General features: G+C 38.8%; 1 long non-coding RNA gene across 1 annotated transcript in view; it reads right to left on the bottom strand.

The window, feature by feature from the left end:
• Positions 1-2694: 2694 nt before the first annotated feature.
• LOC144984110 (uncharacterized) overlaps positions 2695-24459 on the bottom strand; it is a 37637-nt gene continuing 15872 nt past the window's right edge. Inside the window, exon 2 of the long non-coding RNA XR_013647771.1 lies at positions 2695-5833. This is a non-coding gene — a long non-coding RNA (uncharacterized LOC144984110). The remainder of the gene's footprint in view (positions 5834-24459) is intronic.

Raw genomic sequence — 24459 nt, 5'->3', positions numbered from 1 at the left:
ACTGATTGATATTATGTCCCCGAAAGTTGCTTAAAAGTCGGTTATTGGCACTTTGTGACGATAACATATTCATATTAACTATAAGATTGTTTTTCTTTTTACTTCACTGATTTACAAAACAGGACTTGTGAACATATTTCGTTCAATTAGTCCCTTTTCACTCCATTTGAACAACAACAAGGAAAAAAAAAACTACCACAAACATGAGTTTTTGTAACACATTTATTTAAAAAAATGACCTGTTGAACTTTACAGTTAATAGATTTTTAAAATAAAAGTGATGGTTGTACGATTTCTTTAAAAAAGTGAGGTTGCTTCATTACCTTTAATGTTTTTTTAAAAAGCTAATGGGTCACTTAACATTAAGGAATAATTGCAGTCACCAGTTGTAAAGTTGTTGCTCCCATGAATAAAACCAACTGGCTGGATTTTTCTGACTTGTGGGTATCTAAGAACCACCCTCCACAAGCACTCACACGCTCCCTCATAAAGATACACAGAAGGCACAAGAGGTCAAAGTCTGTTGATAGTCCATCAGAATTGGAATGTCAGGTGTAGAAACGACAGATCAAACAGACCAGGCCGGGAGAGGTGTTGTTTGGTGTCCACGGGTTTGCTTTCCTCTCGTCTCAAATGCCAGCTCTGCTATGCATGCTTTAAAACTGCAAATGTTGGGAATGTCAAGGGGTTGAGGAGGCCAAAGGAGAAAGGAGGGGTAGGTATGCCTGCCTGCTCCCAGGAGGGGTTGTGAGGTCAGAGAGTTGGCTTCCCTCCCTTCTTGTCTGTTCTTTTCACTCTTTTCTCTGGAACTCTAGTCTGCAGTTCAAATTCATTGTCAAAATGAATGAAAGAATTAATGGGGGGTGGGGGAGGAGCATGAGAAAGTGTGGTAAATGGACATAATCCCTATTTCCTATCCATATTCCTCACACAGTGTCCTAAATGAGAGTAAATACATTTTTCAAGAAGTTGTAGTTTTTTTTTTTTTTTTTTTTTTAATTTAGCCACTACAATGACAGGGCAACTGTATGACTGTGATGTCTTTGTGACTTGCACTTCAAGGGTAGCTCTTTCTTCAAGTTGTGAGATTCTACATGGTAAAGAGAAAACTAAATCAGCACAAAGCTGCGGAAAAAAAGCAGATTTTTCAATGACTAGAAGAAGGAAAAGCTGCATTCAGTAACTGTACAACATGTGCTCTGACCTCCCAGTGTATGGACGACTACAGCACCAGCAGTTGATGCTCCAGGGTCATGGAGGGCCTCTCTCTGATCTCTGACCCCTAGAAAAAGAGGCCTCTCAGCCAGGCCAGACCAGTGGAAAATCCCAGGGGCCCGGGTTGTATAAAAGGATGTCCAAATGAGACACAGATTATCGATACATGTGTGAAAGCGTCTGAAGAAACATGCCGTTCTTGTGTAACCAAGTTCAGGACACACAATCTCCAGCACATACAAGGGTTGAGGAGGTTAATTGCAGCTGCACCGATGAGTGGGCTGGCTTAGCTTTGTCAGAATACCTGGAGTGTGTGTGTGTGTGTGTGTGTGTGTGTGTGAGACAGATATGGGACACTGTGTGAACTCAAGATGTACTGGGAAGAGATACTGACACACGTGGATGTGCGTTAGGTTGTTATGTCTAGAGTTTGTGAGCATAAACTTCAGTGTCTGTTCTCCGAGTCCATAAGCTTGTTCCAACACATTCACTCCCATTCTGCCTTTTAATCTCTTCCACCCTTTTTCCTGTGGCATGTTCATAAGTGAGTGTGTGAAAGGTCAAAGTTCAACCTGTGGGTTCAAGGCTGAGGTTTCAGATGACTAAACACCTTTGTTGCTGGCTGCAGGGGGAAGGCTAAATGTGATTGCGTGTGTGTGTGCGCAGTGAGGCAAAGGAGGTGTGTTTGGTATGTTGTGTCTAGTTGAGAGCCAGGGGGACTCACTATTGCCCAAAGCCCAGCGCCCCCCCCCCACACGCACACACAGACACTTTTAGGTCCCAGGTTTGATGTCTGCTGAATCTCATGTGATTGCACAGAAACGTGTGATCTCACACGGACACAGTTGATCTAAATTGCTTAGATTTAGCTGCACAGGGAATCTGTTGTTAAGTAATGCAGCAAAACTAGACTCATCTCCACTTATTGGACTTTTATAAAAAGAACGGCTCAAAAAGCTGTCGCAACTTGTACAAACGATGGCAATAACAGGCAACTTTATTTTTCCTTCAGGACTGCCTTAAGCCTTGGTAGCATAGATTCATCAAAGTATTGGAAACATGCCAATCTCCCGTTCCACTACATCAGAAAGGTGATCTTTTGGGTTGACATCTGGTGACTGCGGAGGCTGTTTAAGACCAGTGAACTCATTGTCATTTTCAAGAAACCAGTCTGAGATGTTTTCAGCCTTCTCACATGGCGACTTAACCTGCTGGAAGTAGCCATCAGAAGATGGATACGCTGTAGTCAGAAAAGGATGGACATGGTCAGCAACACCATTCAGGTAGGCTGTGGCATTGGAACCATGCTCAATTGATACTGAGGGATCCAATTCCCCTACCATTATACCACCACCACCAGCCTGAACCGTTGATACAAGGCAGGATGGATCCATGCTTTCATTTTATTGACGGCAAATCCTGACCCTACTATCCAAATGTCATAGCAGAAATGGAGACTCATCAGACCAGACAATGTATTTCCCAATCTTTTATTGTCCAGTTTTGGTGAGCCTGTGTGAATTATAGCCTCAGTTACCTGTTCTTAGTTGACAGGAGTGGCACCCGGTGTGGTTTTCTTCTGCTGCAGTAGCCCATCTGCCTCAAGGATGGACGTGTTGTGCATTCAGAGATGTTCTTCTGCAGACCTCGATTGTAACCAGTGATTAGTGATGAGTGATTAGATGGGCTACTGTTGCCTTTCTATCAGCTGGAACTAGTCTGACCATTCTCTTCTGACTTTTGGCATCAACTAGGCATTTCCACCCACAGAACTGCAGCTCATTGGATATTTTCTCTTTTTCACAACATTCTCTGTATACCCCAGAGATGGTTGTGGGTGAAAATCCCGGTAGATCAGCAGTTTCAGAAATACTCAGACCAGCCCTTCTAGCACCAACAACCATACCACGTTCCAAGTCCCTTCAATCACCTTTCTTCCCTAGTCTGATGGTTGGTTTGAATTGCAGCAGAACACCTTGCCCATGTCTACATGCCTAAATTTATTGAGTTGCTGCCATGTGATTGGCTGAATAGAAATTTGCGTCAATGAGCAGTTGGACATGTGTGCCTAATAAAGTGGCCAGTAAGTGTATGTTCTGTCCTCCATCCTGTTCGCAGGAGAAATGAGGCCAAACCAGCTCCTGAAAAGTACTAACCTTAAAGGGAGTTGCAGTGATTCTTCCTCTTGTACACACATGGTCCTTCCCTCTCAAACTATTTTTGACTTCCAGGTGGAGGGTGCACCTGATGAGGTGGCACTTTCCTTTTCTGGCTCACACAGGAGAAACATAAAAAATGGGGAGTGAGTTAGAAAGATGCACTCTGTTAAAAAGGTCATTCTTATTAAAACATTTGCAAGTTCAGATTTGTATTCTATTCTGAGTGTCCCTGCACACAAAACATCAATTAAATCACTGAAATATTTTGAACAGAACCTTAAATAGCGTTTTCAACATCTGCATATTTTTTTCCAGTTTCACTTCTCTATAAAGTGAGCCAAAAGTCTAAACTAAACTTATAGTCTGAGGTGACAGGAATTTCATTTCTTGTTTTAATACGAGAAAGCTGAAGTCTTTTAGGGCCACCTGTTAGTCGAACCTTAGTCTCAGTAGAAAGCCAGTAACAAGTGTGCATTTGTCCATTTTCTTTATTGTGTTCAGGATTGCTGGAGGGCTGGAGTCCACCCCAGCTGTCATTAGGCGAAAGGTCAGGTACACTCTGGACAGCACCTCCATCCATCACACTGATAGAGACAAAGTACACAAAGCTACATTCTCATAGAGCGATATAGTTCAGTTTGGGACAAAATGAATGATGAATGAACAATTTATTCTGAAATGATTTTTGCTCTGATATGTAGCAAAAATGAAGTTACACCTTGGTAACACTGACACTGATGAGTTAATAAAAAAAAGAAAAATGTAGGATACAGTGTTCCCTCGTCTTTTTCAGGGGTTACGTTCTAAAAATAACCCCCCATAGATGAAAACCCTAAAGATGTTTAAATTCTGTAAAACCCTTTACAACACATTTATACTCTTTTCTCAGACTTTCTTCAGACATGTTTTCTCTCTTACTAAAACTCTCAAATTTCAATCTATCATGGAAAACAAGTTAATTTAAGAGATTTATGTAGGTTGGTCACTGAACATATTCTGTCTAGGAGACACGTGACACAGAGGAGATTGATTGACAAATTTTCCAGCCAACCAGGACTCAGAACATAGTGGACTGTTAAAAAAAATAAAATCATAAAAAAGTGGAACATAGCAGGGAAACAATGTATACTATTTTGAAATATTTTAAATATTTTGCCTGTTGGTAGGACATATAGAAAAAAACTATTTTCTAAATTCTGAATCAGCCTCCAATCATAACGGTAATAGTCTTCAGCTACTTTCGCACCTCCCTCAGCAATGTGCATTCCATCGACCACTTCTATTGAAAATGTTAAGTCTATGTAAATGTGCATGAGTTTTGAATAAAACTCTGCACACGTTTTCAGGGGCTATGTACAAAATGCGTGGCTGGCCAATCGACATGTGCTGGAAGTTATACCAGGTTGAACTTTGACCAATCATGGAATTGGATTTGGTAGTGACGTATGGATGGCATCTTCCTTAATTCATTGAAGTACCAACAGTTGGAAATTTGATCTTAAAGGAGAAATTAATAATTGCAGTTTGTGCCCGAATTATATGGAATTATATGACACCATGCTTTTGATACTTTGGAATAAAGTTATAGAAATGCATGAAACATGTAGAGGTTGAATTGAGTTTTGATTAATCTGCTTATTTAGTTGTAGAAATAATAATTGTTTCTTTGAGCTTTTTTAAAACTCCTTTATCTGTTTTCCGAAATGTAGCTATTTATGTGACATAGACAGATGATCATTAAAGAGATTTCTTTCAGTCTCATGAACTTTCCATCCATTTGTCTGTCTGTCTGGATCCATCCATACATCCATCCATCCATCCATCCATCTTTTAAACCTACTTATTTCCCCTTTGGGGTCACGGCACAGTTGTAGCCTTAGTTACTGTTGGGTGAATGCGGGTAGTGGTACATCCTGGACAGGTTTCCAGTCTGTCACAGGGCCATTAAACCGCACACTCCCACCTAGGGAAAATTTAGAATCATCAATTAGCCCATGAAGCATGTTTTTGGACTTTAGGAGAAAGCCAGAGTTCCCAGAGAAAACCCACACATACACAAGGAGAGCGTGCAAACTGAGCAAAGAACCTAGCTGGGGATTCAAACCAGTGTTCTCTCACTGTGCACCCTTCCATAGACTTCTACTTGGAATAATAAATCTTAAATCAACTGTCATGATTTGTATGATGGGCAGACCCAGATGCTGGAACCCGGATGAAAACTCAAACGAAGAAAGAATATCAAAGTTTTTATTTTTCCGGCTGGAAAAATCAGTGGTCTTTGGAGTTCGTTTCCTTTCGGTTGGTGATCAGAAAAGGCAGTGACCTTGCTGTAGTTGAGTTCTCTTCGTGGCTGTGGCAAGAGTTGTGGCGTGGCTGGAGCGGAGCATGGCAGGAAACGAGGTAAGGCAGCGGTAGATCTTGGAGAGGATTGTTCCAGGTGGATACTTGTGGAGATGGACCTGAGAGCGAGACAACAAGGCGAGGTAAGTCACGAAAAAACGTAGCAGGCATGACAAGACTAGGTGACCAGACTAAGCACCGTGAAGGGCAATGAACTGGCAATGAATACTGGGCTGGATCTCCTTAAGAAGGTGGTGAGCAGATGAGGTGAGTGTCCACAGCAGCTTCAAATCATCAGAGAAGAGAAGGGAGGGGGAGGAGATACTGCCAGAGGCACCATGACATCAACAGCCTTATATAATGTTTAATCACAATACTCTCTGATGCCTTATAGAAATTTCCTCACAACCAAGCCAATAGGTCATTAGTATTTCCAGAAACGCAGAGATGTAATGTTGTGATCGAGTGTGATCGAATATTGGTATGACAAAAACTTTTTAACTTTAGAGAATTGAAATAGTTGCGTGTGATGACGTTAACAATAATAAAAAGACTGTACTAGTAAGAACTTTTGATCAAAACCAAGTATTTTCATACAGCAACAGCATGTTTGTTGTGCTTTGGAGCTCTGTGTTCCTTCAGACTGTCACAGGACACACAACAACACTAGCCCTGAGCGTTGGTTTTATGATTGACCAGTTCTACAAGCTTATGCCTTTGAACACACCATGTCACGTGGCTGTCATAAGCCATGCCCAATGAGGAGCAACAAGTCGAGTGAATCTGCAATAATACAGCAAACACACACATATACGCCACATAAATGAATCCTTTTAACATCCACAGCTCACCTCATCATTACAGTCAGTCAAGAGCATTCAGGCATTATTGTCATTCCTGCCTGTTGTAGTTAGCAGCTGCCATCAGGCTTCAAATGATTGATGGTTTTTAACACTGCTGAGGCTCCATGTATTGGAACTTATCATTAGCAAACTCATGACAGAATTGTTCAGTCTCACACATTTTCACTAGACATTGGTCAGCTTGATTTTTAACAAACAAACAACAAAAACAAAAAAAAACTAAAATTGCTTGAATACATAGTGACGGTAATTCACTGTAACTAATGCCCACCACTTAAGTGGGTAATGATTCAAATCGTATCATAAAATGTGGTTGACGGTCCGATTCATAGTCAAAACAGGCTCATTTTTGAACAATCTGATTCACTCTGATCTCATGACAAAAAATTGATCTAGGACATCTTTAGCAAAAATTTAAGGGATTTTATAATGGTACAGGTCAATCCGATTAACAATTTGTCTCAGACAGATTGATCTGGTTGGATCGTAGGAATATAAATTGATTCATCAATTAAGGTGGTTAATTGTTTAAACCCCTACAACTAAAGAGAGATGAAGATGAAGAACAGATTTTTCATTGATTCTTGTCCCACAAATGTTATGCAAAAGGTCAAAAATCTAAAGAGCTTTTTCTTTCACAGCTCCATTCCTTTAAATGAAAGACTTGGTATCGTTGTCATGAATTGGTGTTGAAGGACCCAAAATGCAAGAAACCTGGCTTGGTGGCAGAAACGTTCACATTTAATAAATGAACTTGAACAAGACAAAACCCATGGATAGACAAAAAGGTGACAACAGTACAAATGACCTGACATGATGATGATCTGAAAGTCAGATACTTATAGAGGCTGAGGGCAATTAACTGAAATGAAGACAGCTGTGGATCATGATTAACCTGAAACTGGTGAAACTGACGTAGGACAACTCAGAACATGACCAAAAGGAGCATATAGACTAAACAACAGAACCCCTACAGTCATATAATTCCAGCCGGGCACAAGTTGCAATTATTAATTTCACTTTCATGACCAATTTTGCAAATGGTTGGTACTTCTGTGAATTAAAAGCGGCGCCATCGAAAGTCCGAGTACCTGATTGCTTAAAGTTTTACCTGATTTAACTTTCAGAGCCAGTTCAGTGGTCCCACATGTGCACGTAGAAACTCACGTAGAGTTTTGTAAGCGGAAGCCCGAAACGCGCATTAACACTCGTTCACATAAACTTTTTATTGAAAGTGGTTGCTCAAACACCCGTTGCAGTGGGCTGTGTGAAGATAACCTTACGGGAAAGAAGAAAGTCATTTTTATTGGCAGCAACTTTAAAGCTACCATCTTTACTGTGCTGCAAGCTAACCAGTATTTGTGCCACAAACGATTAATTCCTTCAAAAACAATGTTTTTTAAAAATCTTTTATATTTTTTTTATGCTTGATTACGCAATCAATGCATTTCCTTTACAGTTTTTTGTTTTGCCCTTTAAGCACACAAGTAATGAAATGCAGGCAAGTGCCAGCTTTAGTAAATATATAGGTAAGTAAAAATGATAACATCTGAAGTCACCACCAGGTCACCTCTTCAGACCCTGAAATGTCACTCCATTTCAGAGGGTGCTGTCAGTAGACAAGCTGTCCTTGGAATTCTCCCAGTGATCAGTAAACTAAATTCCAGCTTTGTGAGAAAAGTTGATTAAAGCACTGACTAATCTTTTCCTGTTGACCAGAGATATTGGCTTTACAAGGCAACAATAAGCAATAAAAACATTTTTTTTTTTTTTGCTAACAAGCCTCTTTACTTCTGAAAGAAACATGCAAACAGGGTTTTAAAGGAGGTACAAGGAGGTGGAGGAAGATACTTCTGGACTCAGTTTGCACCACTTATCAATCATTTTGCTGGATTACAATTCCCCCCCCCCCCCCCCCCCCCATTAGCCTCTACTGCTGGTTTAAAAGGATCATCTGGAAGCGTCTTGGATGAGTTTGGAGACAGAACTTTGGACCAACTTAGAAATTCAGATAAAGGTTTGTGTGCACATGTGTGTATGTGTGACTGTCTGTCAGCAACAGAGTGGGGGAAGTGTGTATGTTCAGGCTTGGTCCCATGCATCCTTAGGGCTGGGGAAGCTTGAATGTCAGTTTCTCTAATAACGGGAATCGGTGAAAAGGTCAGTCCCAGTCGCCTGACCACACCGATGTGAGACTGTGTGTGCGCGGGTGCAAATTTGTGTGTGTGCGTTTGGGTGCCATTGTGGGATTCCTATTTGCGTTATGACAAAGTATGTGTCTGTGTATGTGTGTGTGGCAGTAAAACAAAGGGTGTGGACCATGCCCACGGCAGAAATTGATTCTCTGGCAAAGCGGAGGAAATGAAGAGAAAAAGAAAAATGGCAGAAGGTCATGTGGAGTGGGAAGAGCAGGAAAACGGAAAGAAATGGAGAAGTAAAGGAAAAAGTCGACATGAAGGTGAAAAAGGGGATCACAAGAGCATCATAAAAATGATGAAAGAGTGCTAAGAAAACCAAAAAGTGGCAGAAGAAAAAAGCAGGGAATTACAAACATGAGTTTGTTAGGAAGGAGAAAGGAAAAAGACATAGATAAAGGCAAAGAAATATTGTAATACAAGCAGGGATTACAAGGGTCAACTCAACTGAGAAGTAAAACTTGCATTTTAAAGGAATAGTTTATGATAACCTGATTTAGAGAAAATTGAAAGAAAATTTAAATTTTTACAGAGAAAAACTTCAATTTTAACTGTGTCGAGTCACATTTTTGGACTTCAGCAAATGACGATAAGTAAAAAGACCCTTGTTTCATGAAAACTTGTCTTATTTTCTGTCTTGCAAGAAAATTAATTTTATTTATTTATTTTTTTTTTTTAATTTTTTTTTTTTTTTTTTTTTTTAACTTGTCCTTTTCAACAGCTAGGCAGGCAGATGAGAGCTGAGGGCCTCTTGTGTTGGACATATTTTACTTTAACAAGACGGGTTATTAATCTTCAGACAAACCAAAGGTATGACTGAATAAACCCCTTTTGTAATTGAGGCCAAACTTTTATTCATTTCAACCATGATTGAAAATGTTTGGTGTTGGACCGGACGGAAAAGGAAAGAAGGGAAGAAGAGGGAGGGATGTCAGAAGGGGGGGGGGTGATAGTGAGAGGGGGGGTAAGACCATGAAGCAGCATAAAGCAGACAGGTTTACTGGTTGTTTATCATTACGGTACAGTTCAAATGTAGTACAAAAAGGGCGGGGCCTATTCACACACACTCAAATATTATCAACACACCTGCTAGCTGCAAAAAATGTTCACATGTCAACATGTACACAAAACAGATAGTGTTGACGAACGCATACCTATGCCTTTAAACCAACTAGTGTGTATTTCAGTCATTCAATCATGCAAACTCTAAGTGCAAAGTGAGCTAACACCTGTGCTCAGGTGAGTGTTTATGTTCTTCTAAAATGGATGGTGGAATGTGAAAAGAAGGAGGAGGAGCTCCCAGCCACCAAGAAAATTAATTTTAGCAAGAAAAGTTTTTCAATAGTAAAATAATTGTAAAATATGTCTTGGTGACTGGATTTTGTTCTTAAAATAAGAATTCTTGTCCCAATTCTTTTTGCTTATTTAAAGAAAATCTGCCAATAGGGTAAGAATTTTTTACTTATTTCTAAGCAGCCTGTTATTGAAGTGTATATACTGACAATAAACTGTTGAGCTGAAAAGCTATCCAGTTGTCAAACTGTGATGGTCCCTGGTTTGAATGGCTGACATGAAGGTGATAAAAGAAACCGGTTTGGTTTGTTTCCACACACAGTTGTCTCTAAAAAGCAGATGAAAGACCAAAGTGAACCATGCTTAAAAAAATGGCTCTTGGCTGCTCACCATGAGGCAGTATTTCCCCAAACAAGCTTTGACAAGAGAAGCAAAGGCTACAATAAGAAAATTGGTCTAATCCTGTTATCTTCACAATAGGAGCCTTCCACTCTTCAAAATTGTTATTATTTTGTACTTAGACATAAACCATCAATTTATTTTTATAGTAATCACAATAAGTAAGTACAGTGTTACCTGACTAGATTACGAGTCACCTTTTGCGGTCTCACCATTTTGCTGATTTTTTTTTTCAGTGTAAAATTGCACTTTTCTTTATTTATTAATTTTTTTAGACAGCGCACTGTGTTCTGCATCCTGATTGGCTGTAGACCTTGTCAATCAATCTCTTCCATGCTCACATAAATCTTCGATCATGATAACAAGTTACTTGTGAGATCATTGGCCTTACAAGTACTTGATGATACACTTACTACACGCAAGACAATCGTGAGTAGCAAAAACAACAAGCTTCAATGGAAATGCAAGACGCATCTCAGCTTCCCTTAAAATGTGCCTTAAACCAGTTGCTCCAGTCTATGAACCTCAGTGGTCCTGGACAACCCAGAAAATGGCAGCACCCATACAAGTCAACCAATTCATGTGTTTAAAAAAAAAAAAGGATTTTGTCATGGGAGAATGGTAATACCAAAAATGTCATGGGTTCTTTTGTCACATTGATAAACTCCAGGAAAAACTGGTGATAGATCTGGTGATCTTCACTTATCGCCAAATGGCTGTTTCACAATTTGTAGTGTCTGTGTTTTACAAGTTTTGTGAAATCCTCTGTTACAAGAGATAAATGTGTCACCACTCAGGATTGAAATTATGGAAAATTCAAAAATTGAATGAATCATCCAGTCCTTACTTGAAGTCATGGGGTTGACAGGCCGAACTGGTAGTTTGATTATTGCACCATTAAACATAAGAACACTTATTTTTAATGATCCAAATCAGGAGTGTCCCATCACTTAAAGAAGGAGCAAAAGAAAAGTTGTCAATAAAAAAGTGGGACAACACAGGGACTCGAGGTCAGGGATTCAACACCTCTGTTCTAATTGTAACAGTGATAGAATTGATGGCATTCCTAACACTATGTCGTTTAAGCTATAAGTACACACCTGGGATGTGATACACATTACAGAATGCGCTACACATTCCTAAATGCAGTTTTACCATATGGTATTCACACTGGAGTGTGATTACCCGATACTAGCACATATACTTAGAAGATGCTTGGAGTGAACTGTTAAATCTCTATTCTGAATCTCTATTCTGATATATGAAAGACTTGGTCTCAAAGAATTCCGGCCGGACACGAACCACAATTATTTATTTATTCTTCATTATCACTTTTTCCCCGGTTGTCACTTCAGTGTTTTGAAAATGACGCCATCCATATGTCACCACCAATTCCGAGCCCTTGACTGGTCAAAGTTCAGTTGGTTTAACTTTTAACACGCGCTCAATAGTCGCACGTGTTGAATATAGAGCACAAAAACTTCCTTAAAACACATGTAACAATGCGTGAAAGCAAAAGTTTTTAGTACAGAAGCCCGAAATGCACATTTACATAGACTTCTCAGTGGAAATGGTTGCTGAAAGCGCATTTCCTCACCCGGTATGAAAGTAGCATCAGGGCACCCATGATGGTGGCTTCATCTGTGATGTGCAGAATACTTAAAGGCAGGAAACTGAGTTAATATTTGAAATAATGAAGTCATGTGGTCATTAGGCTGGTCTCATCTGCTTCCATAGCAATACATTAAGCCAGGACAAGCGTCATGTATTTTACATGGTCCTGTCAGATGATGAGAAATGAATCCTGCAGTGTAATGCTGCTCTCTTAAAACATGCCTTACCCACTTCCCATGTGGGGAATATTTTTATAAAACCCTCTTCATGGCATGCTCAAAGATAAACTGGCAACTTTCAAAGAATTGTATGTGAAGGAGAATTTAAACGCTGAAATTCGACCCCAGGAAGAAGAGGCTACCAATGTGTCAAAAAAGGAAAAGAGGAGTAAAAAGGTCAGTGAGTTTGGGCACAAACGTGTACATGAATCAGGCACCTGGCCTGACCTGATTTGTTTTCTTAAAGGCTCAGAGTTATTCAACAAAGTGTCCATGCATTGTTCTCAACACACACACACCATTGGAGAGATTTTTGCCCAAATCCCCAAGAAGCATTTTCTCAGACTAAGCCATGTGTGAAAATAGGTCCATCCTGGATTGCTAACGCTATACAGAGTGTTAGTTTTATGTGACTGATGATGTACAGGGAGTTCAGGTTACCACCAGGTGTTCTACACAACGGCAACATACAGTATCTAGAGTGAAATAGCAGAGCAAGTAAATTTGGATAAAATTTTGCTAAATTGGAAAGATGGAATGTTCCCCTTTCATAACAGCTATATAATTTCTGTAAAATTGTCTGTTATAATCTATGACTGTTTATGAATATTGGACTGAGTGAATGTGACATCAACCATAGAAAATGGCTTGCTAACGGTTCCAACTATATGAGCTCAATTCAGTAGCCAATTTTTTTGCAATACAGACGCCACCAAGTTGGAACCAAAAAATTTCAGTGAACAGTAAGTAAGTTGGTCTGCATCATCATTTCAATGGCAACCACTCTCGCCAATCTGAGCTTGTTGGAAGACCACTCCCCTACTTGAAAGTGGGCCGTTGGAGAATCTGTCATTCAAACATTTCAACATCCATGGCAAATATGTCACACTAAACTGAAACGTATGAATGCAAAATAAAAGATAGAGGAAAAGCAAGATGAGACACAATGCATGTAAAAACATTTGAGTTAAAAAAGGAAAAAATGATTTTGAAAGCAAATGTTTAATATTGATATTTGCTACTTAGAATGTTTTGTTTGCAATGTGGAGGCATGAATATCACTTGATAAAATTTGTCTGTATTTTTGGTTAAATTCAATATTTATAATCATCAATTTTAGGCTTACCGATGACCTTGTGGGTTCTCTGTAATTAGAGAAGACTGGCTAAAAATTGTGGGGGGCGGGAATAAAATATATGATAGAGGATAAAAGAAAGGGCTTTGTTCTGTTTAAAAGAATAAGAAAACATTTTCAACCAAGCCTGGGCAATAATAATTTTCATGTTTAACAGTTGTGATGTCATAAATCCTTAGATTTATGATGTCACAAGTCCCATTTAACACTTTAAATCAATGAAATAAATGTAGCCCACTCTAAGATTGTAGTTGGACACATTGGTGTTTTGTTTGTCCTAGAGGGTTTTTCAGACAACAAACAAGAGTTGTTATCACTTTGGTGCAGCTTTAATGCATATCAGATAATAGCCGATGCATGTTTTATAGCCAAATCCCAGAATCAAAAATAAAGCATGGAGGAAAATTTGGCCAGATGGTAAAAGGAAAAGGAGATCATTAAGGCTTCTTGCAGCAGCCTTAAAACACGATTTACATGATTTGTGGGTGATGTGATCTTTTTGGTGAAGATGTTTCCCTTGATTTGTTTTTTTATTTTAAAAGAAAAAAAGTAATATCAGTTTGCTCAATGCATGCATCACAAAAACTGTGTAACATGCATAGACAGAGAAAGCCTGAAGTTTTCAAAAAAGCCCCAAAACACCTACATTGTTCTGGCAAATACTACCAGAAAGGCAGATAACTGTTCTTCGGTGTGTTTCTCAGACATAAACGTTTCTTTATAGTTGGTGTCAACTTTTTATTGTTCATATAATAATAATAATAATAATAATGGATTTGATTTATCTACGCTTTTTCTTGGTGCTCAAAGTGCTTACAATTTGTCCATTATTCATTCACTCCTCATTCATACTTGGTGATGGTAACTACTAATGTAGCCCCAGCTGCCTTGGGGCAGTCTGGTGTCAAGTGCCACCAAAGTCCCTAACATGGGAGACAGCTTTACACCTGAGATGCCAATAAAATCAATTTAGCTGATGTCAAAGCTACTTAGTTTTTACCAAAAACTAACAATTAATATACATGTTGTGACACAGCCACATAAATGTATCATATTTTCTGTTTTTTAACCCTGTGGGGTGAAGAGGTCCTATGTTTTCCTTTTATTTTAGTGTATGTGGGTAATTTGTGTACCGGGGATGCCGCTGACGTCACCCCTCACAGCTGATGCGAGCAGCTGTGGAGCGTTAACTCACGGCATGGCTTCGGGGTTAAAAAGGGACAGACAAGGTGGGCTGGAGCCCTAAGGAGAGTGACAAACTCTAACAAGAGCGAAAGGGAGACTAAGAGGGCCCTTCCAAGGAGCAAGCATGCACGGAATACCCCGGAAACCGACCATCGGGAGTTATTCATGGAGTGTGACTGGGTTAAATGAAATTATGATGGATAAAGAGCAGATCTTGATTTAATTGGTTGTTTATTTGTTCATTTGTGTTCAATAGTCAACCCACGACAATTATCGTAAGACTCTCAATGAACTGTTGAGTGTTACAATGTAAAGTAAAAGAAAAAACTGATGTAAAGAAAGGGGAGCATGCCATTAAATCTACCTCAGTTTGATTGTAATTTGAAAAGATTTTGTAGAAATTTACACAATTAACAAGAGTAAAATACAATCACAATTTCTTTCAGAACTTTAAAATTTTAGACTTTAAAACTCAAATTAATAACTATCCGACACAAACCATTCCATTGCTTTGATGACCAAACTCTTCTAATTTTCAGCCTGCCGCACAAACTTGGCCCGTTTCCATAAGAAAGGGCTTTGTTAATGGGATTGCTGTGGTTTAGGGCCTGTACTGATCTTCGCCTTGAGTAAAAATGAGGTCCGATTGTTGGGGCTACATCTTGAGTGGAGGTCGCACGGCTAGATAGACAGATGTACAGACTGGCAGACAGTGGTGAATGAGTGGCATTGTGCCAAACCCAATAAACGATGGGAGTTGTGGGGGATGGGGGACCCTCATGTTTTATTTATACTTATTTAAATGATCCCCGCACACTTGACTGTGATTACTGGGTGAGTACTTACAGAAAATAAAAAGTAATAGGTTGTGACTTTTCTTCCAAATGCAGGTTGTCAGAGCAAGTTAAAAGAAAATGATCAGAACAATTTTACCTTCAACAGGGTCTTCTGAAGCTTTCGGACCAAAAGTATTTTTTTTTTTTGCATTCTTTTTTGGATTTCAGATTAACAAGTTTTTTCATTAATACGCAAACCTAAATTTGTGTTAGAACATTATAGTTTGGAAAAAGCTTAAGGATGTAAAAAAATTTAAAGTGCTGATTTAACTCCTGAGTTATCAGACATGTTTTACATGGGTTGGTCATTTGCTCGACAGCACATGACCCTGAGAGTCCTTCTGAATCTTGCATCTTCTTGGCTCTCATGACACTCCAGCAGGAATGTGCCAGAATATAGGATAGTATTGAAATGTTCCTAATTTATTGTTCTTGGAAATGCAGACCATGGTCTCTATCACTCTGCAAATGCTGAATTTATGCAGGTCTCCTGGCCGTCACCATTGCTAGAGTTTAAGTACTTCTACCCCAAACAGTTGGAAAATGGAAGCGCAGTGGTCCAAATATCTGTCCAAAGTAGTCTACTGTAATGTGTCAAACCCAAACAAGACTGAATTCCTGTTTGAGCTTATGCTCTACAAACCATCAGGCAGGAATTAAAGTCCTTTTGAAAAAAAGACCTTTCTTCCTCAAATGAAACTAGGTTTCAACCTCAGCAGGCTGTCATGACCACATTTGCTTTTAAACCATTGTCAAAGAGAATTAACCCAAAGATTGATTGATACATTTAATTTTACAAGAATGTTAAATCTGCTGTGTCTATCTGTGTGGGTCTACGGGCATGTTTTAGTGTCTGTTCTCAATACGAGTGAGTGACCTTTAATAACTTAAGGGGATCCCAGAACGGCTTTCCCAGACACACTGACCTTTCAGCCCAGACAGGGCAGAGGGGAGGAGCTATTTTTCGTGTGTGAGTGCTCTTCTGTTGTGATTTTTCTTAAAGCTTAGAGCCAGATTGATTTATTAAGTTTTTTAAATTACCAATTGATTACTCTATATTGTGCTGTAAACAGTAGGAACTATGAACAGTTATTCTTTACCCACAGGATTGTCTACCAAAGTTCCCTGCTCTGTTCTTGACTGCACCCCAACTAACCACACTATCTTCTTCATCAAGTGTGAAGATGGTAGCACAGAAGTGGGGCTCTTTAAGCTTATAAGGGTGTTGGTGAATGAAGAATAACTTACTTGTACACACCTTAACATTTTAGGAAGCTGATAATAGACTACATGAAGAAAAAGTTAACTATTAAGGGGATTGTGTTAAGAGCTGTTGATTTTTTCTTTTACACAGTTTTTGTGTTTCCTTGAGAAGAACCCAACCTAAAGTGTTAAAGACCCACTTCAATCATCTTTTGATCTATTTTCAAAGGATTCCGAGTGGTCTTTTAATTATGATTATGCCGTTTTTAGCCAAAATCAAAAGTTGTGTCATATGACTTGCTCATCCTCTAAAAGAAGTCCTCTGTGTATGATACTTCAAAACACTCAGTTGATCCTCATATCTGTGCGAGTCAATACCAAATTTTTGGGACAGTCCATCATCTTTTTGAAAATATGGTAAATGGCGTCACAGGCCCATTTACACACTGATGGCAGCTCCGCTGCCGAACACTGGCACCAACGTCCCACCAGGTGCAAGGTGGTGTGCGGTGTCTTGCCCAAGGACCCAATGACACATGGGTGGGCAAGAAATGAACCTGCAATCTTCCAATCAGAGGTCGACTGCCCCAATATTTGTAATCCTTTCACACAACAGATCATGCACAGCTTCTAGTTGCAAGTTCTTAGGTATGTCTACTTGTGTATGAAAAGGGTTTTTCATGAGCTACATGAGCTAAACCACAAAGAAGGTGCTCCAAAGGGTCATTGATATGGCACAGGAGATCATCAGCTCCATCCTCTTTATTCTGATGATTACCCACTTCCTCCCATATCTAAAAAGTTCTGAACATTATGAAGGACATTTCAAAGGCTGGTCATCTCCTGCATGAACTTTTACCGCCAGGCAGATGGCACAGATCAATGAAAACAAGGACAGATTCAGACACAGCTTTTACTCTACAGCAAGCATAAAATAACACACTTTAATGACACAAGAGACTGTAGTGGAAAGAATGGATGGATTGGCTTGTTTTTCTTTTTTTGTACTTTTATACTTTAAGGTAGTTTTTTGCATTAACCATGTTGAACATTTTTTTTTATATTTATTTTATATGATGAGAGTGAAGGTAAAAAGTAGCCATATTGCCGAGAAAAAAAACAGAAACAAATGTCATGGTTATGTTTGCTCACATTTCAGCTCTGGAATATGATTTTGACAACACTGTTTAAAAACTCCAGCCAAAAGTTTTATAAAAGAGATGTTAACTTTGGGTCAGCCAATGCACATGCACTGAATACACAAGAGTGTATTCAGAATGGAAAAGGTCATAAGTCAGGACCAAGTTTCCCTAATTTGGTCTGGATCAAGCCCTGAACCTTTCGTGTGGTCTGTGTCACACTGCTGTCAACCAGACATTTATGTTTTGAACCAAAGCATGACTGAAGACCTTTTTAGTCGCCCAAAAATGTTTCTAACTCTTGCAATCAACTTTGGAATCAACTTTGGTTCACTTTTAGGCAACCAAATGTATCGAGTCTGAATGCACCCTGAGTGTTACATCAGACTCCTTCAACACTTTCAGCTGCTATAAAATTCAATTAAATAAATGTTTTCTTTGTCAAAATGTCATTTTTTTAAATCTACCTAGTCACATATTAATGAACTGTTAATGATAAAGCATCCTTGGCTCATGTACCTAAATGAGTTTAAATAAGTCTTTTGCAAAGTATTCAAAGCTAATCACTTGTTTTTACTGCATCTCATTTAATATTTGACTATACAGAGTCACTTAAGACACTATGGATCAAGACTTTTGACCGCTGAGAAAAAAGCCTTTTGGTGAATGCTGTCAATGCTCATATAAGGCACTGGTAGCTTCTGAGAAAATTTTTGCCCATATTTTCCGTACGATAAGACACACTTGAAAGTCTTCATTTTTTTACATTGGAAAAAAAGAAAAAAGAAAGTTATATTTTAAAAAGTCCTTTATCACATATTTTAGAAGTTTTTATGGAAAAGGATTTAGCAAATATTAGCTTTTAATGAACCTTGTAAATACTACTTTAATGATTCTGTCTGGGTAAAAATCCTAAAGTAGCTGTTTATAGCTGTAATGACAGTTCTACTACAATTCTGCAAAATAAAGTTACGATTCGAATGAGTAACTAATTATTATTTAGTAAAATCTTGGTCATTTTAATTTTCAGTGGGATATAAAAGCCTCTAAATAGCACCTACTGATTTGTTCATTATCTACTCACACCTCGTGCTGTCCTAGTCTGTCCTTTAGCTGACATGAAGCCAGAGGGTGCTCCCTGGGCAGTTTGCAGTCCATCACAGACCACTATGACATCAAATGTGATATCGATCTAGATATTCAAAAATAGGCATTGCATCACTGCCTAGTCGCTATGCATTCGCTTTGCAAGTCTAAATGCTTTTGGCCTCCACCCTCTTGTCTTAAAATGAGTTGGGAGAGGGCCAGCTTCTGCAATCAACCTCTCTGTCACCCTCCCTCCTCTGTCTCTTTTCTTCTTCTGTGAAACGCCTGCAGCATTCACGGTGCTGAACTGTCTCTAATCGATTTGTCTGTGAAGGCAAAAGCGTCACCCTCAGAGAACCACAATACAATTCTCTCTCTAAGTGAAATCACACCCCCCAACCCTGAAGACCATAGAAGTCCTGAATGATGTTCAAAGACTTTACTTCTGGTATTAAGAATATTGAGATACGTCTCAACTCTGCAACACCCACATGATTAGACTGTTAACTACAGATATTATTAAATACATTATCAATAGGGACAGTGTTGATATTTCATCTCTATTTTATCTTGTCAAAGACTGATGATTGGCAGATTTCTAAATGATAAATTGTATAATAATTAATATATAGTAAGCAGCAATTATCTGCATTTGCAGGCTTGTTTTTTAGACAATTACTTTGCATCTTTTGAAGTCTATGAAATGACACAATCCTAGTCTTATAAACTATAGAGATTGCTTACCAAGTTTTAGACCTACTAAAAAATATTTTTATTGCCTTGTGAGTAAATATTTAACTAATGGCCATATATGGAGATAATTTGATATCTTTATCAATTGACTCGCCACATTTTTTACATGAAATTACTCTACTTTAGTACCATAGTAAAATACTTACTTGAAATCAAAAAAAGAGTTGTATTCTAACACACATCCATTTGGTTATCCCGTACATTGTTAAAAAAAAAGTCTCAATTTGGAACCAAAAATGTCACAGTTCAACAAAACTGTGCACAAATGCATTTTATAGAATGTGCAAACACCAAAAGTAAACATCTGTAAATGCTGTTCAAGTGATCAATAGGTATTACGTGTGGACAACATTCTGCTTCCATGACACCAGGCATGTACACACATTGGGCCCTAAGGGTGATTGAGCACCTGGCCTTTTTCTCCCATATTAAAAAGTGCCCTAATGCCCTCTTTTTTTTGTTAAAATGAATGCATTTCTGTTTGAGATACAAGAAATAAAATGTGGCTACAGAATCCCCCAGTTTTCTCACAGAAACATAAATATCTAAAAAATAAACCGACAAAAATTGTAGAGAAAGAAAAAAGTAGATAAAACAGATGACCTGAAAAGATGCCAAACTAACCCACGGAATCCTCAAAGCAACAGTATGATATCATTAAATATTATTAAAAATTGTAGCATTCTGGTGTTTAAAGCATTATCATTTGTGTTAAACTTGATTCATGTCGATTATGCCTGCAGCAGATTGTGCCAATATAAATACCGTCCAGTGTTTTATCGCTTTGATGTCTTCTAAGTCTATGAAAAAGTGAACAAATTCATGTTGACAACAATTTGTTTTAAATAGAAAATAGCTAAAAAAAAAAAAAAAAAAGCACAAGAGACTTCAATTTTGGATAGTAGAAACTAAAAAAGTCAGTTGAGTTAAACAAAATGTAAAATCTTTTTGTTTTAGTTGTGTGTCCTTAAGAGTGGGTTAAGGTCAACGAGGAGGCACAATGCCCATGTGCTAGCAATTTTACAAAGTGTTGCCCTGACACACTGGTGCTAATCTATGTTGGTCCCATGCTGAGTTACACAAAGCTAACACTGACCCGCTGTGTACAGCCTGACCCAGCATCTGTACGATTGTGTTTGTGGCCACCTGCTGTGTGTGCATGTGGAAAAGCGCATGTGGGTTTTTTCTGAATGTCTCCAGCAAAGCGATGAGCTACACACCCTGTTTCTGGGACAGGGTTGAGCATGCATGCTCGCATTTGACCACATAACTGACTTATTTTACTAAAAGATTGACATATAGATGTTCTTGGAAAGGCTATCTTTCTTCAGAAACCGCATTTCAAGAAAATGAAAAGAGCTTTGTTTCAAGAAGAAAGTCGTACTTTCTGTCTTGCAAGAAAAACAATTTAGATAAGTTCATTTTTTCCCCCTTTGGCAGATTTTTTTTTATTGCCTATTTAAAGAAGATCTGCCATTGGACTAAGAATTTTTGACTAATTTCTAAGTCAAAGCATGGGTCAGACCCTGTTTTTTACTTAATAATAAAGTTGCAATATAGAAGAGGCTGAAAAGTCAAGTCTGTACCTTTTATAATGTAGCTATTTACGCACCTTCACTGCCAAAGCAGCTACTGCCCTCACTCTACCTTTCTGCCCCTTCCACCCTGATCAGAGCTGCATGTGACAAGTTAATAAAAAAAAACACTTTTTTTAAAAAGTGCTTTTTTAAAATCAGTTTTCTCTCCACAGCAGCCATTTCATGTTTTGGGGGTGACACACAGGTAACTTTTAAAGGAATTTGCAAAAGCAAATGAATATCCTTGGCAACTGAGGTTTTTTGTTAACCACGCCCACATTTCTAATATGTTCTTATGACATATTAGTTTGGTTCATCTTGAACCAAGGATTAATGTATTACATTTTCAGAAAAATCAGGTAAAAAAATGTGGAAGCAACAGATGAACCCAACTTTTGCAAGCTCGCCCTGCTAATGCCACTCAAAATCTACTAAATTAGAAACCAATGTTTTTTCCCAGCTTCCTAATGATATTCGAGGACTTAGGAAATCAAGATAGATCAAAACCCCTTGGAGTTTAAATTACTAGGTGGGCGTAAAGGTGACTTATATTTACCTAATTTCAACTTGGCACCCTCTTCCCGAGGTCAAAGGTCAATGAAACGTTGGTTGTAGACCTATAGGCTGGCAGAATGTGTGTACAATTTCATGAAAATAGTTCGAAAAAAAGTTTTCTTTTTCCACATTAAGCAAAAATGTGAAAAAAAAACAATTATGAACTTTGCCACAAAATGGCCACCAAGCTGCAGGTCCTGTGGCATAACATAAGACTTTCAAATCTTCCTTTGGATATTCCTGAATTTTTGGTTTTAACAGACAGTTTTAGATTTTTTATTTTTTTGAGCCCCCACAGAGATTTTGGCCCCATTCATTTTTTTGGACGTTTTCTGTGATGTCATCCTTTTAGGGGGGGAGCATTGACTTTGCCCAAAATTCATTTTTATCGGGTCCTAGGTACGTGCAAATTTTGGTGGGTTTTTGAGTAAGTGACATTTTCGATCAAACGCATGGTAAAAAAGAAGAATTGCAAAAACAAAGCGATCCAGGGCTGATGTTGGATGTAAAATGGGCTTCAAAGTGTGACAGATAAAATGGTCACTGGCCTTTGGAGGGGCAGTTGTTAAAGAAGAAGGAATAAAAGGGATGGGAGCGAGCAGGAGGGTCTTTAATTGCTTGGCAAAAGCATGACAATTGAGTGGGGAGGGAAGGAGGGAGGATCATCTTCAGTAGTATTGATCAGTCCAGGTCCTCTATTTCAGCTGAATCCAACCCCCCTCCTGTAACTACCCCCCTCCCCACCCAATTTGCACCTGTAATTCAGATTGGAATGTGTTTGCGTGGAAGTTGAGGTCATTTTGCGCAGTGTTTGTCCTTCACTGTGTGCCTACATCTCCTTTGTATTCATTTACCTGTTAAAGTGCCTGTCCATCAAGTGTCGACGCAGAGCAACAAAGAAGCAGCGAAAGAAACACTTGTTTTTCTATGCGGAGGAAGACGGCGTGTACATTAGAGGCAGAATTGTGATAAATTGTGTTAAATGATTGTGTGTGTATCAAGATGTTTGAGCATGTGTCAAAGTGATGAAGGGGATGTTTTTTTTGTTTTGTTTGTGTAGCAGGTGCTTGGAGCAGAGGAGGTGGCAGTTGGGGGTATCCTATCCTGTCCTCCCGGACCTAATGAGACACAGCTTTAAAGGACCGACACAAGAGACAACACACCAACAGAAACAGTATAAAAATGATAGAAAAAAAAGCATTGAATGCATTTTTCATCATATGAAAATATAAATCTCAGTCCTTTTTTAAACTCTGACTTGACTAATAAATAAGTTTCAAAGTAGACTTGCAGACAGGTTCACTTAAACAGCCAGTACCTCAGCTTGGGGAACATCGTCTAGGGTACGACCTCCCACCCCTTTCTAAGTCCCAGACTGAATCAATTCCTAACCAGACAGACTCTCACACCAGCCCACCACCATCACCCTCTCCCCAAACACTATGACTAAAGCCCTGCTGGTTCTTCAGACAAAAGGAGGGACCTCTACAAGAAAGAAGCTGAAGACTGTCAGTGACAAAAGTAAAATAAATAAAAATAACAATTGGTGAAAGGAAGTACAGCTGACAGTAAAACATTAGCCAGAGCAAACCCACCAGAGCTGTTTGGGCAAAGCTCCTGTGTTTAATTCTGGTCTACTCTTTAGGTTGGACAACATGTGGTTTGACACTCTTTTTTTTGCCGACAGGGCAGCATGAAAGCGTATATCTGTACAAAAGTAAAGTTCTCTTAAGTGGCAAAAGACATTTTCTTTCTCGCTGGAACCAAAATTACTGCTTTTTAAGTCCTGTTTTGTCACAATACTTGCCTAGTCACAGCACTGCACCCCATCCATGTCATTCTATAGCACATTTGACCCCAGCTACTTTTCATTTGGTCTGTGTAATCACTCTGTGTCTGTTTTCAGGTGCAAAACGCTTGGCCTGCTTGCTCAGGTGTGCCACACCTGGACTGGAACAGGACGTCTGTGCTGTTAATGCTTAATTTATTCCAGGTAGAGATGGTGTTTAAATGTAGCATGTCAATTGTGACACATTTGGACCAACACCTGGGACTGCTTTTAGTGAAGTAAAAACGTATAATGCCTTTCAAAAATATTAATCTACCATGGACAAAACAATTTTTAAAAAAATGAACTGTCATAGCAATTTGGAAAACAATTTCAGAACTTGAACTGCATTTAGTTTTTCTGTGCACTTTGGAGTTCTTTAACCCTTTAACACCAGAACTGAAGCTCCAGTGTTGTCATTATTTGATCACAGTTATTCTTTAACCATTGACGCAATGATCATAATTCCAGAAGATTCTGAATTGGAGAAAAGCGGTTTTTCGCTGTTATGCAACCCTTTACAATTCAATTCAATTCAATTCAATTTTATTTGTATAGCCCAAAATCACAACAACAGTCGTCTCGATGGGCTTCGAAGTAAAACATGAATTCAAAAGGATCATGAATACAAAGAGTTCAATAGGAAAATACTAAAATGAACTAACAAACTGACTAAGCTATACTGGCATCCCTGCCCTTAGACCCCCCTTCGCGGTAAGGAAAAACTCCCAAAAAAAACGGATTCCGGAAAAAACGAAGAAACCTCAGGGGTGCCCACATGAAGGAGGGATCCTCCCCCAGGACGGACAGGCGATTTACCAGAACTCTTAGAGAAGAATTAACTTATCTAAATCTACAACTACATA

Source organism: Oryzias latipes, chromosome 15 (genome assembly GCF_053564925.1).
Source record: "Oryzias latipes strain Hd-rR chromosome 15, Olatipes_Hd-rR_3.1".
Taxonomy (NCBI): Eukaryota; Metazoa; Chordata; class Actinopteri; order Beloniformes; family Adrianichthyidae; genus Oryzias; species Oryzias latipes.
Note: the sequence above shows the minus strand (reverse complement) of the source record. Positions and strands in the feature narration are given on the sequence as shown.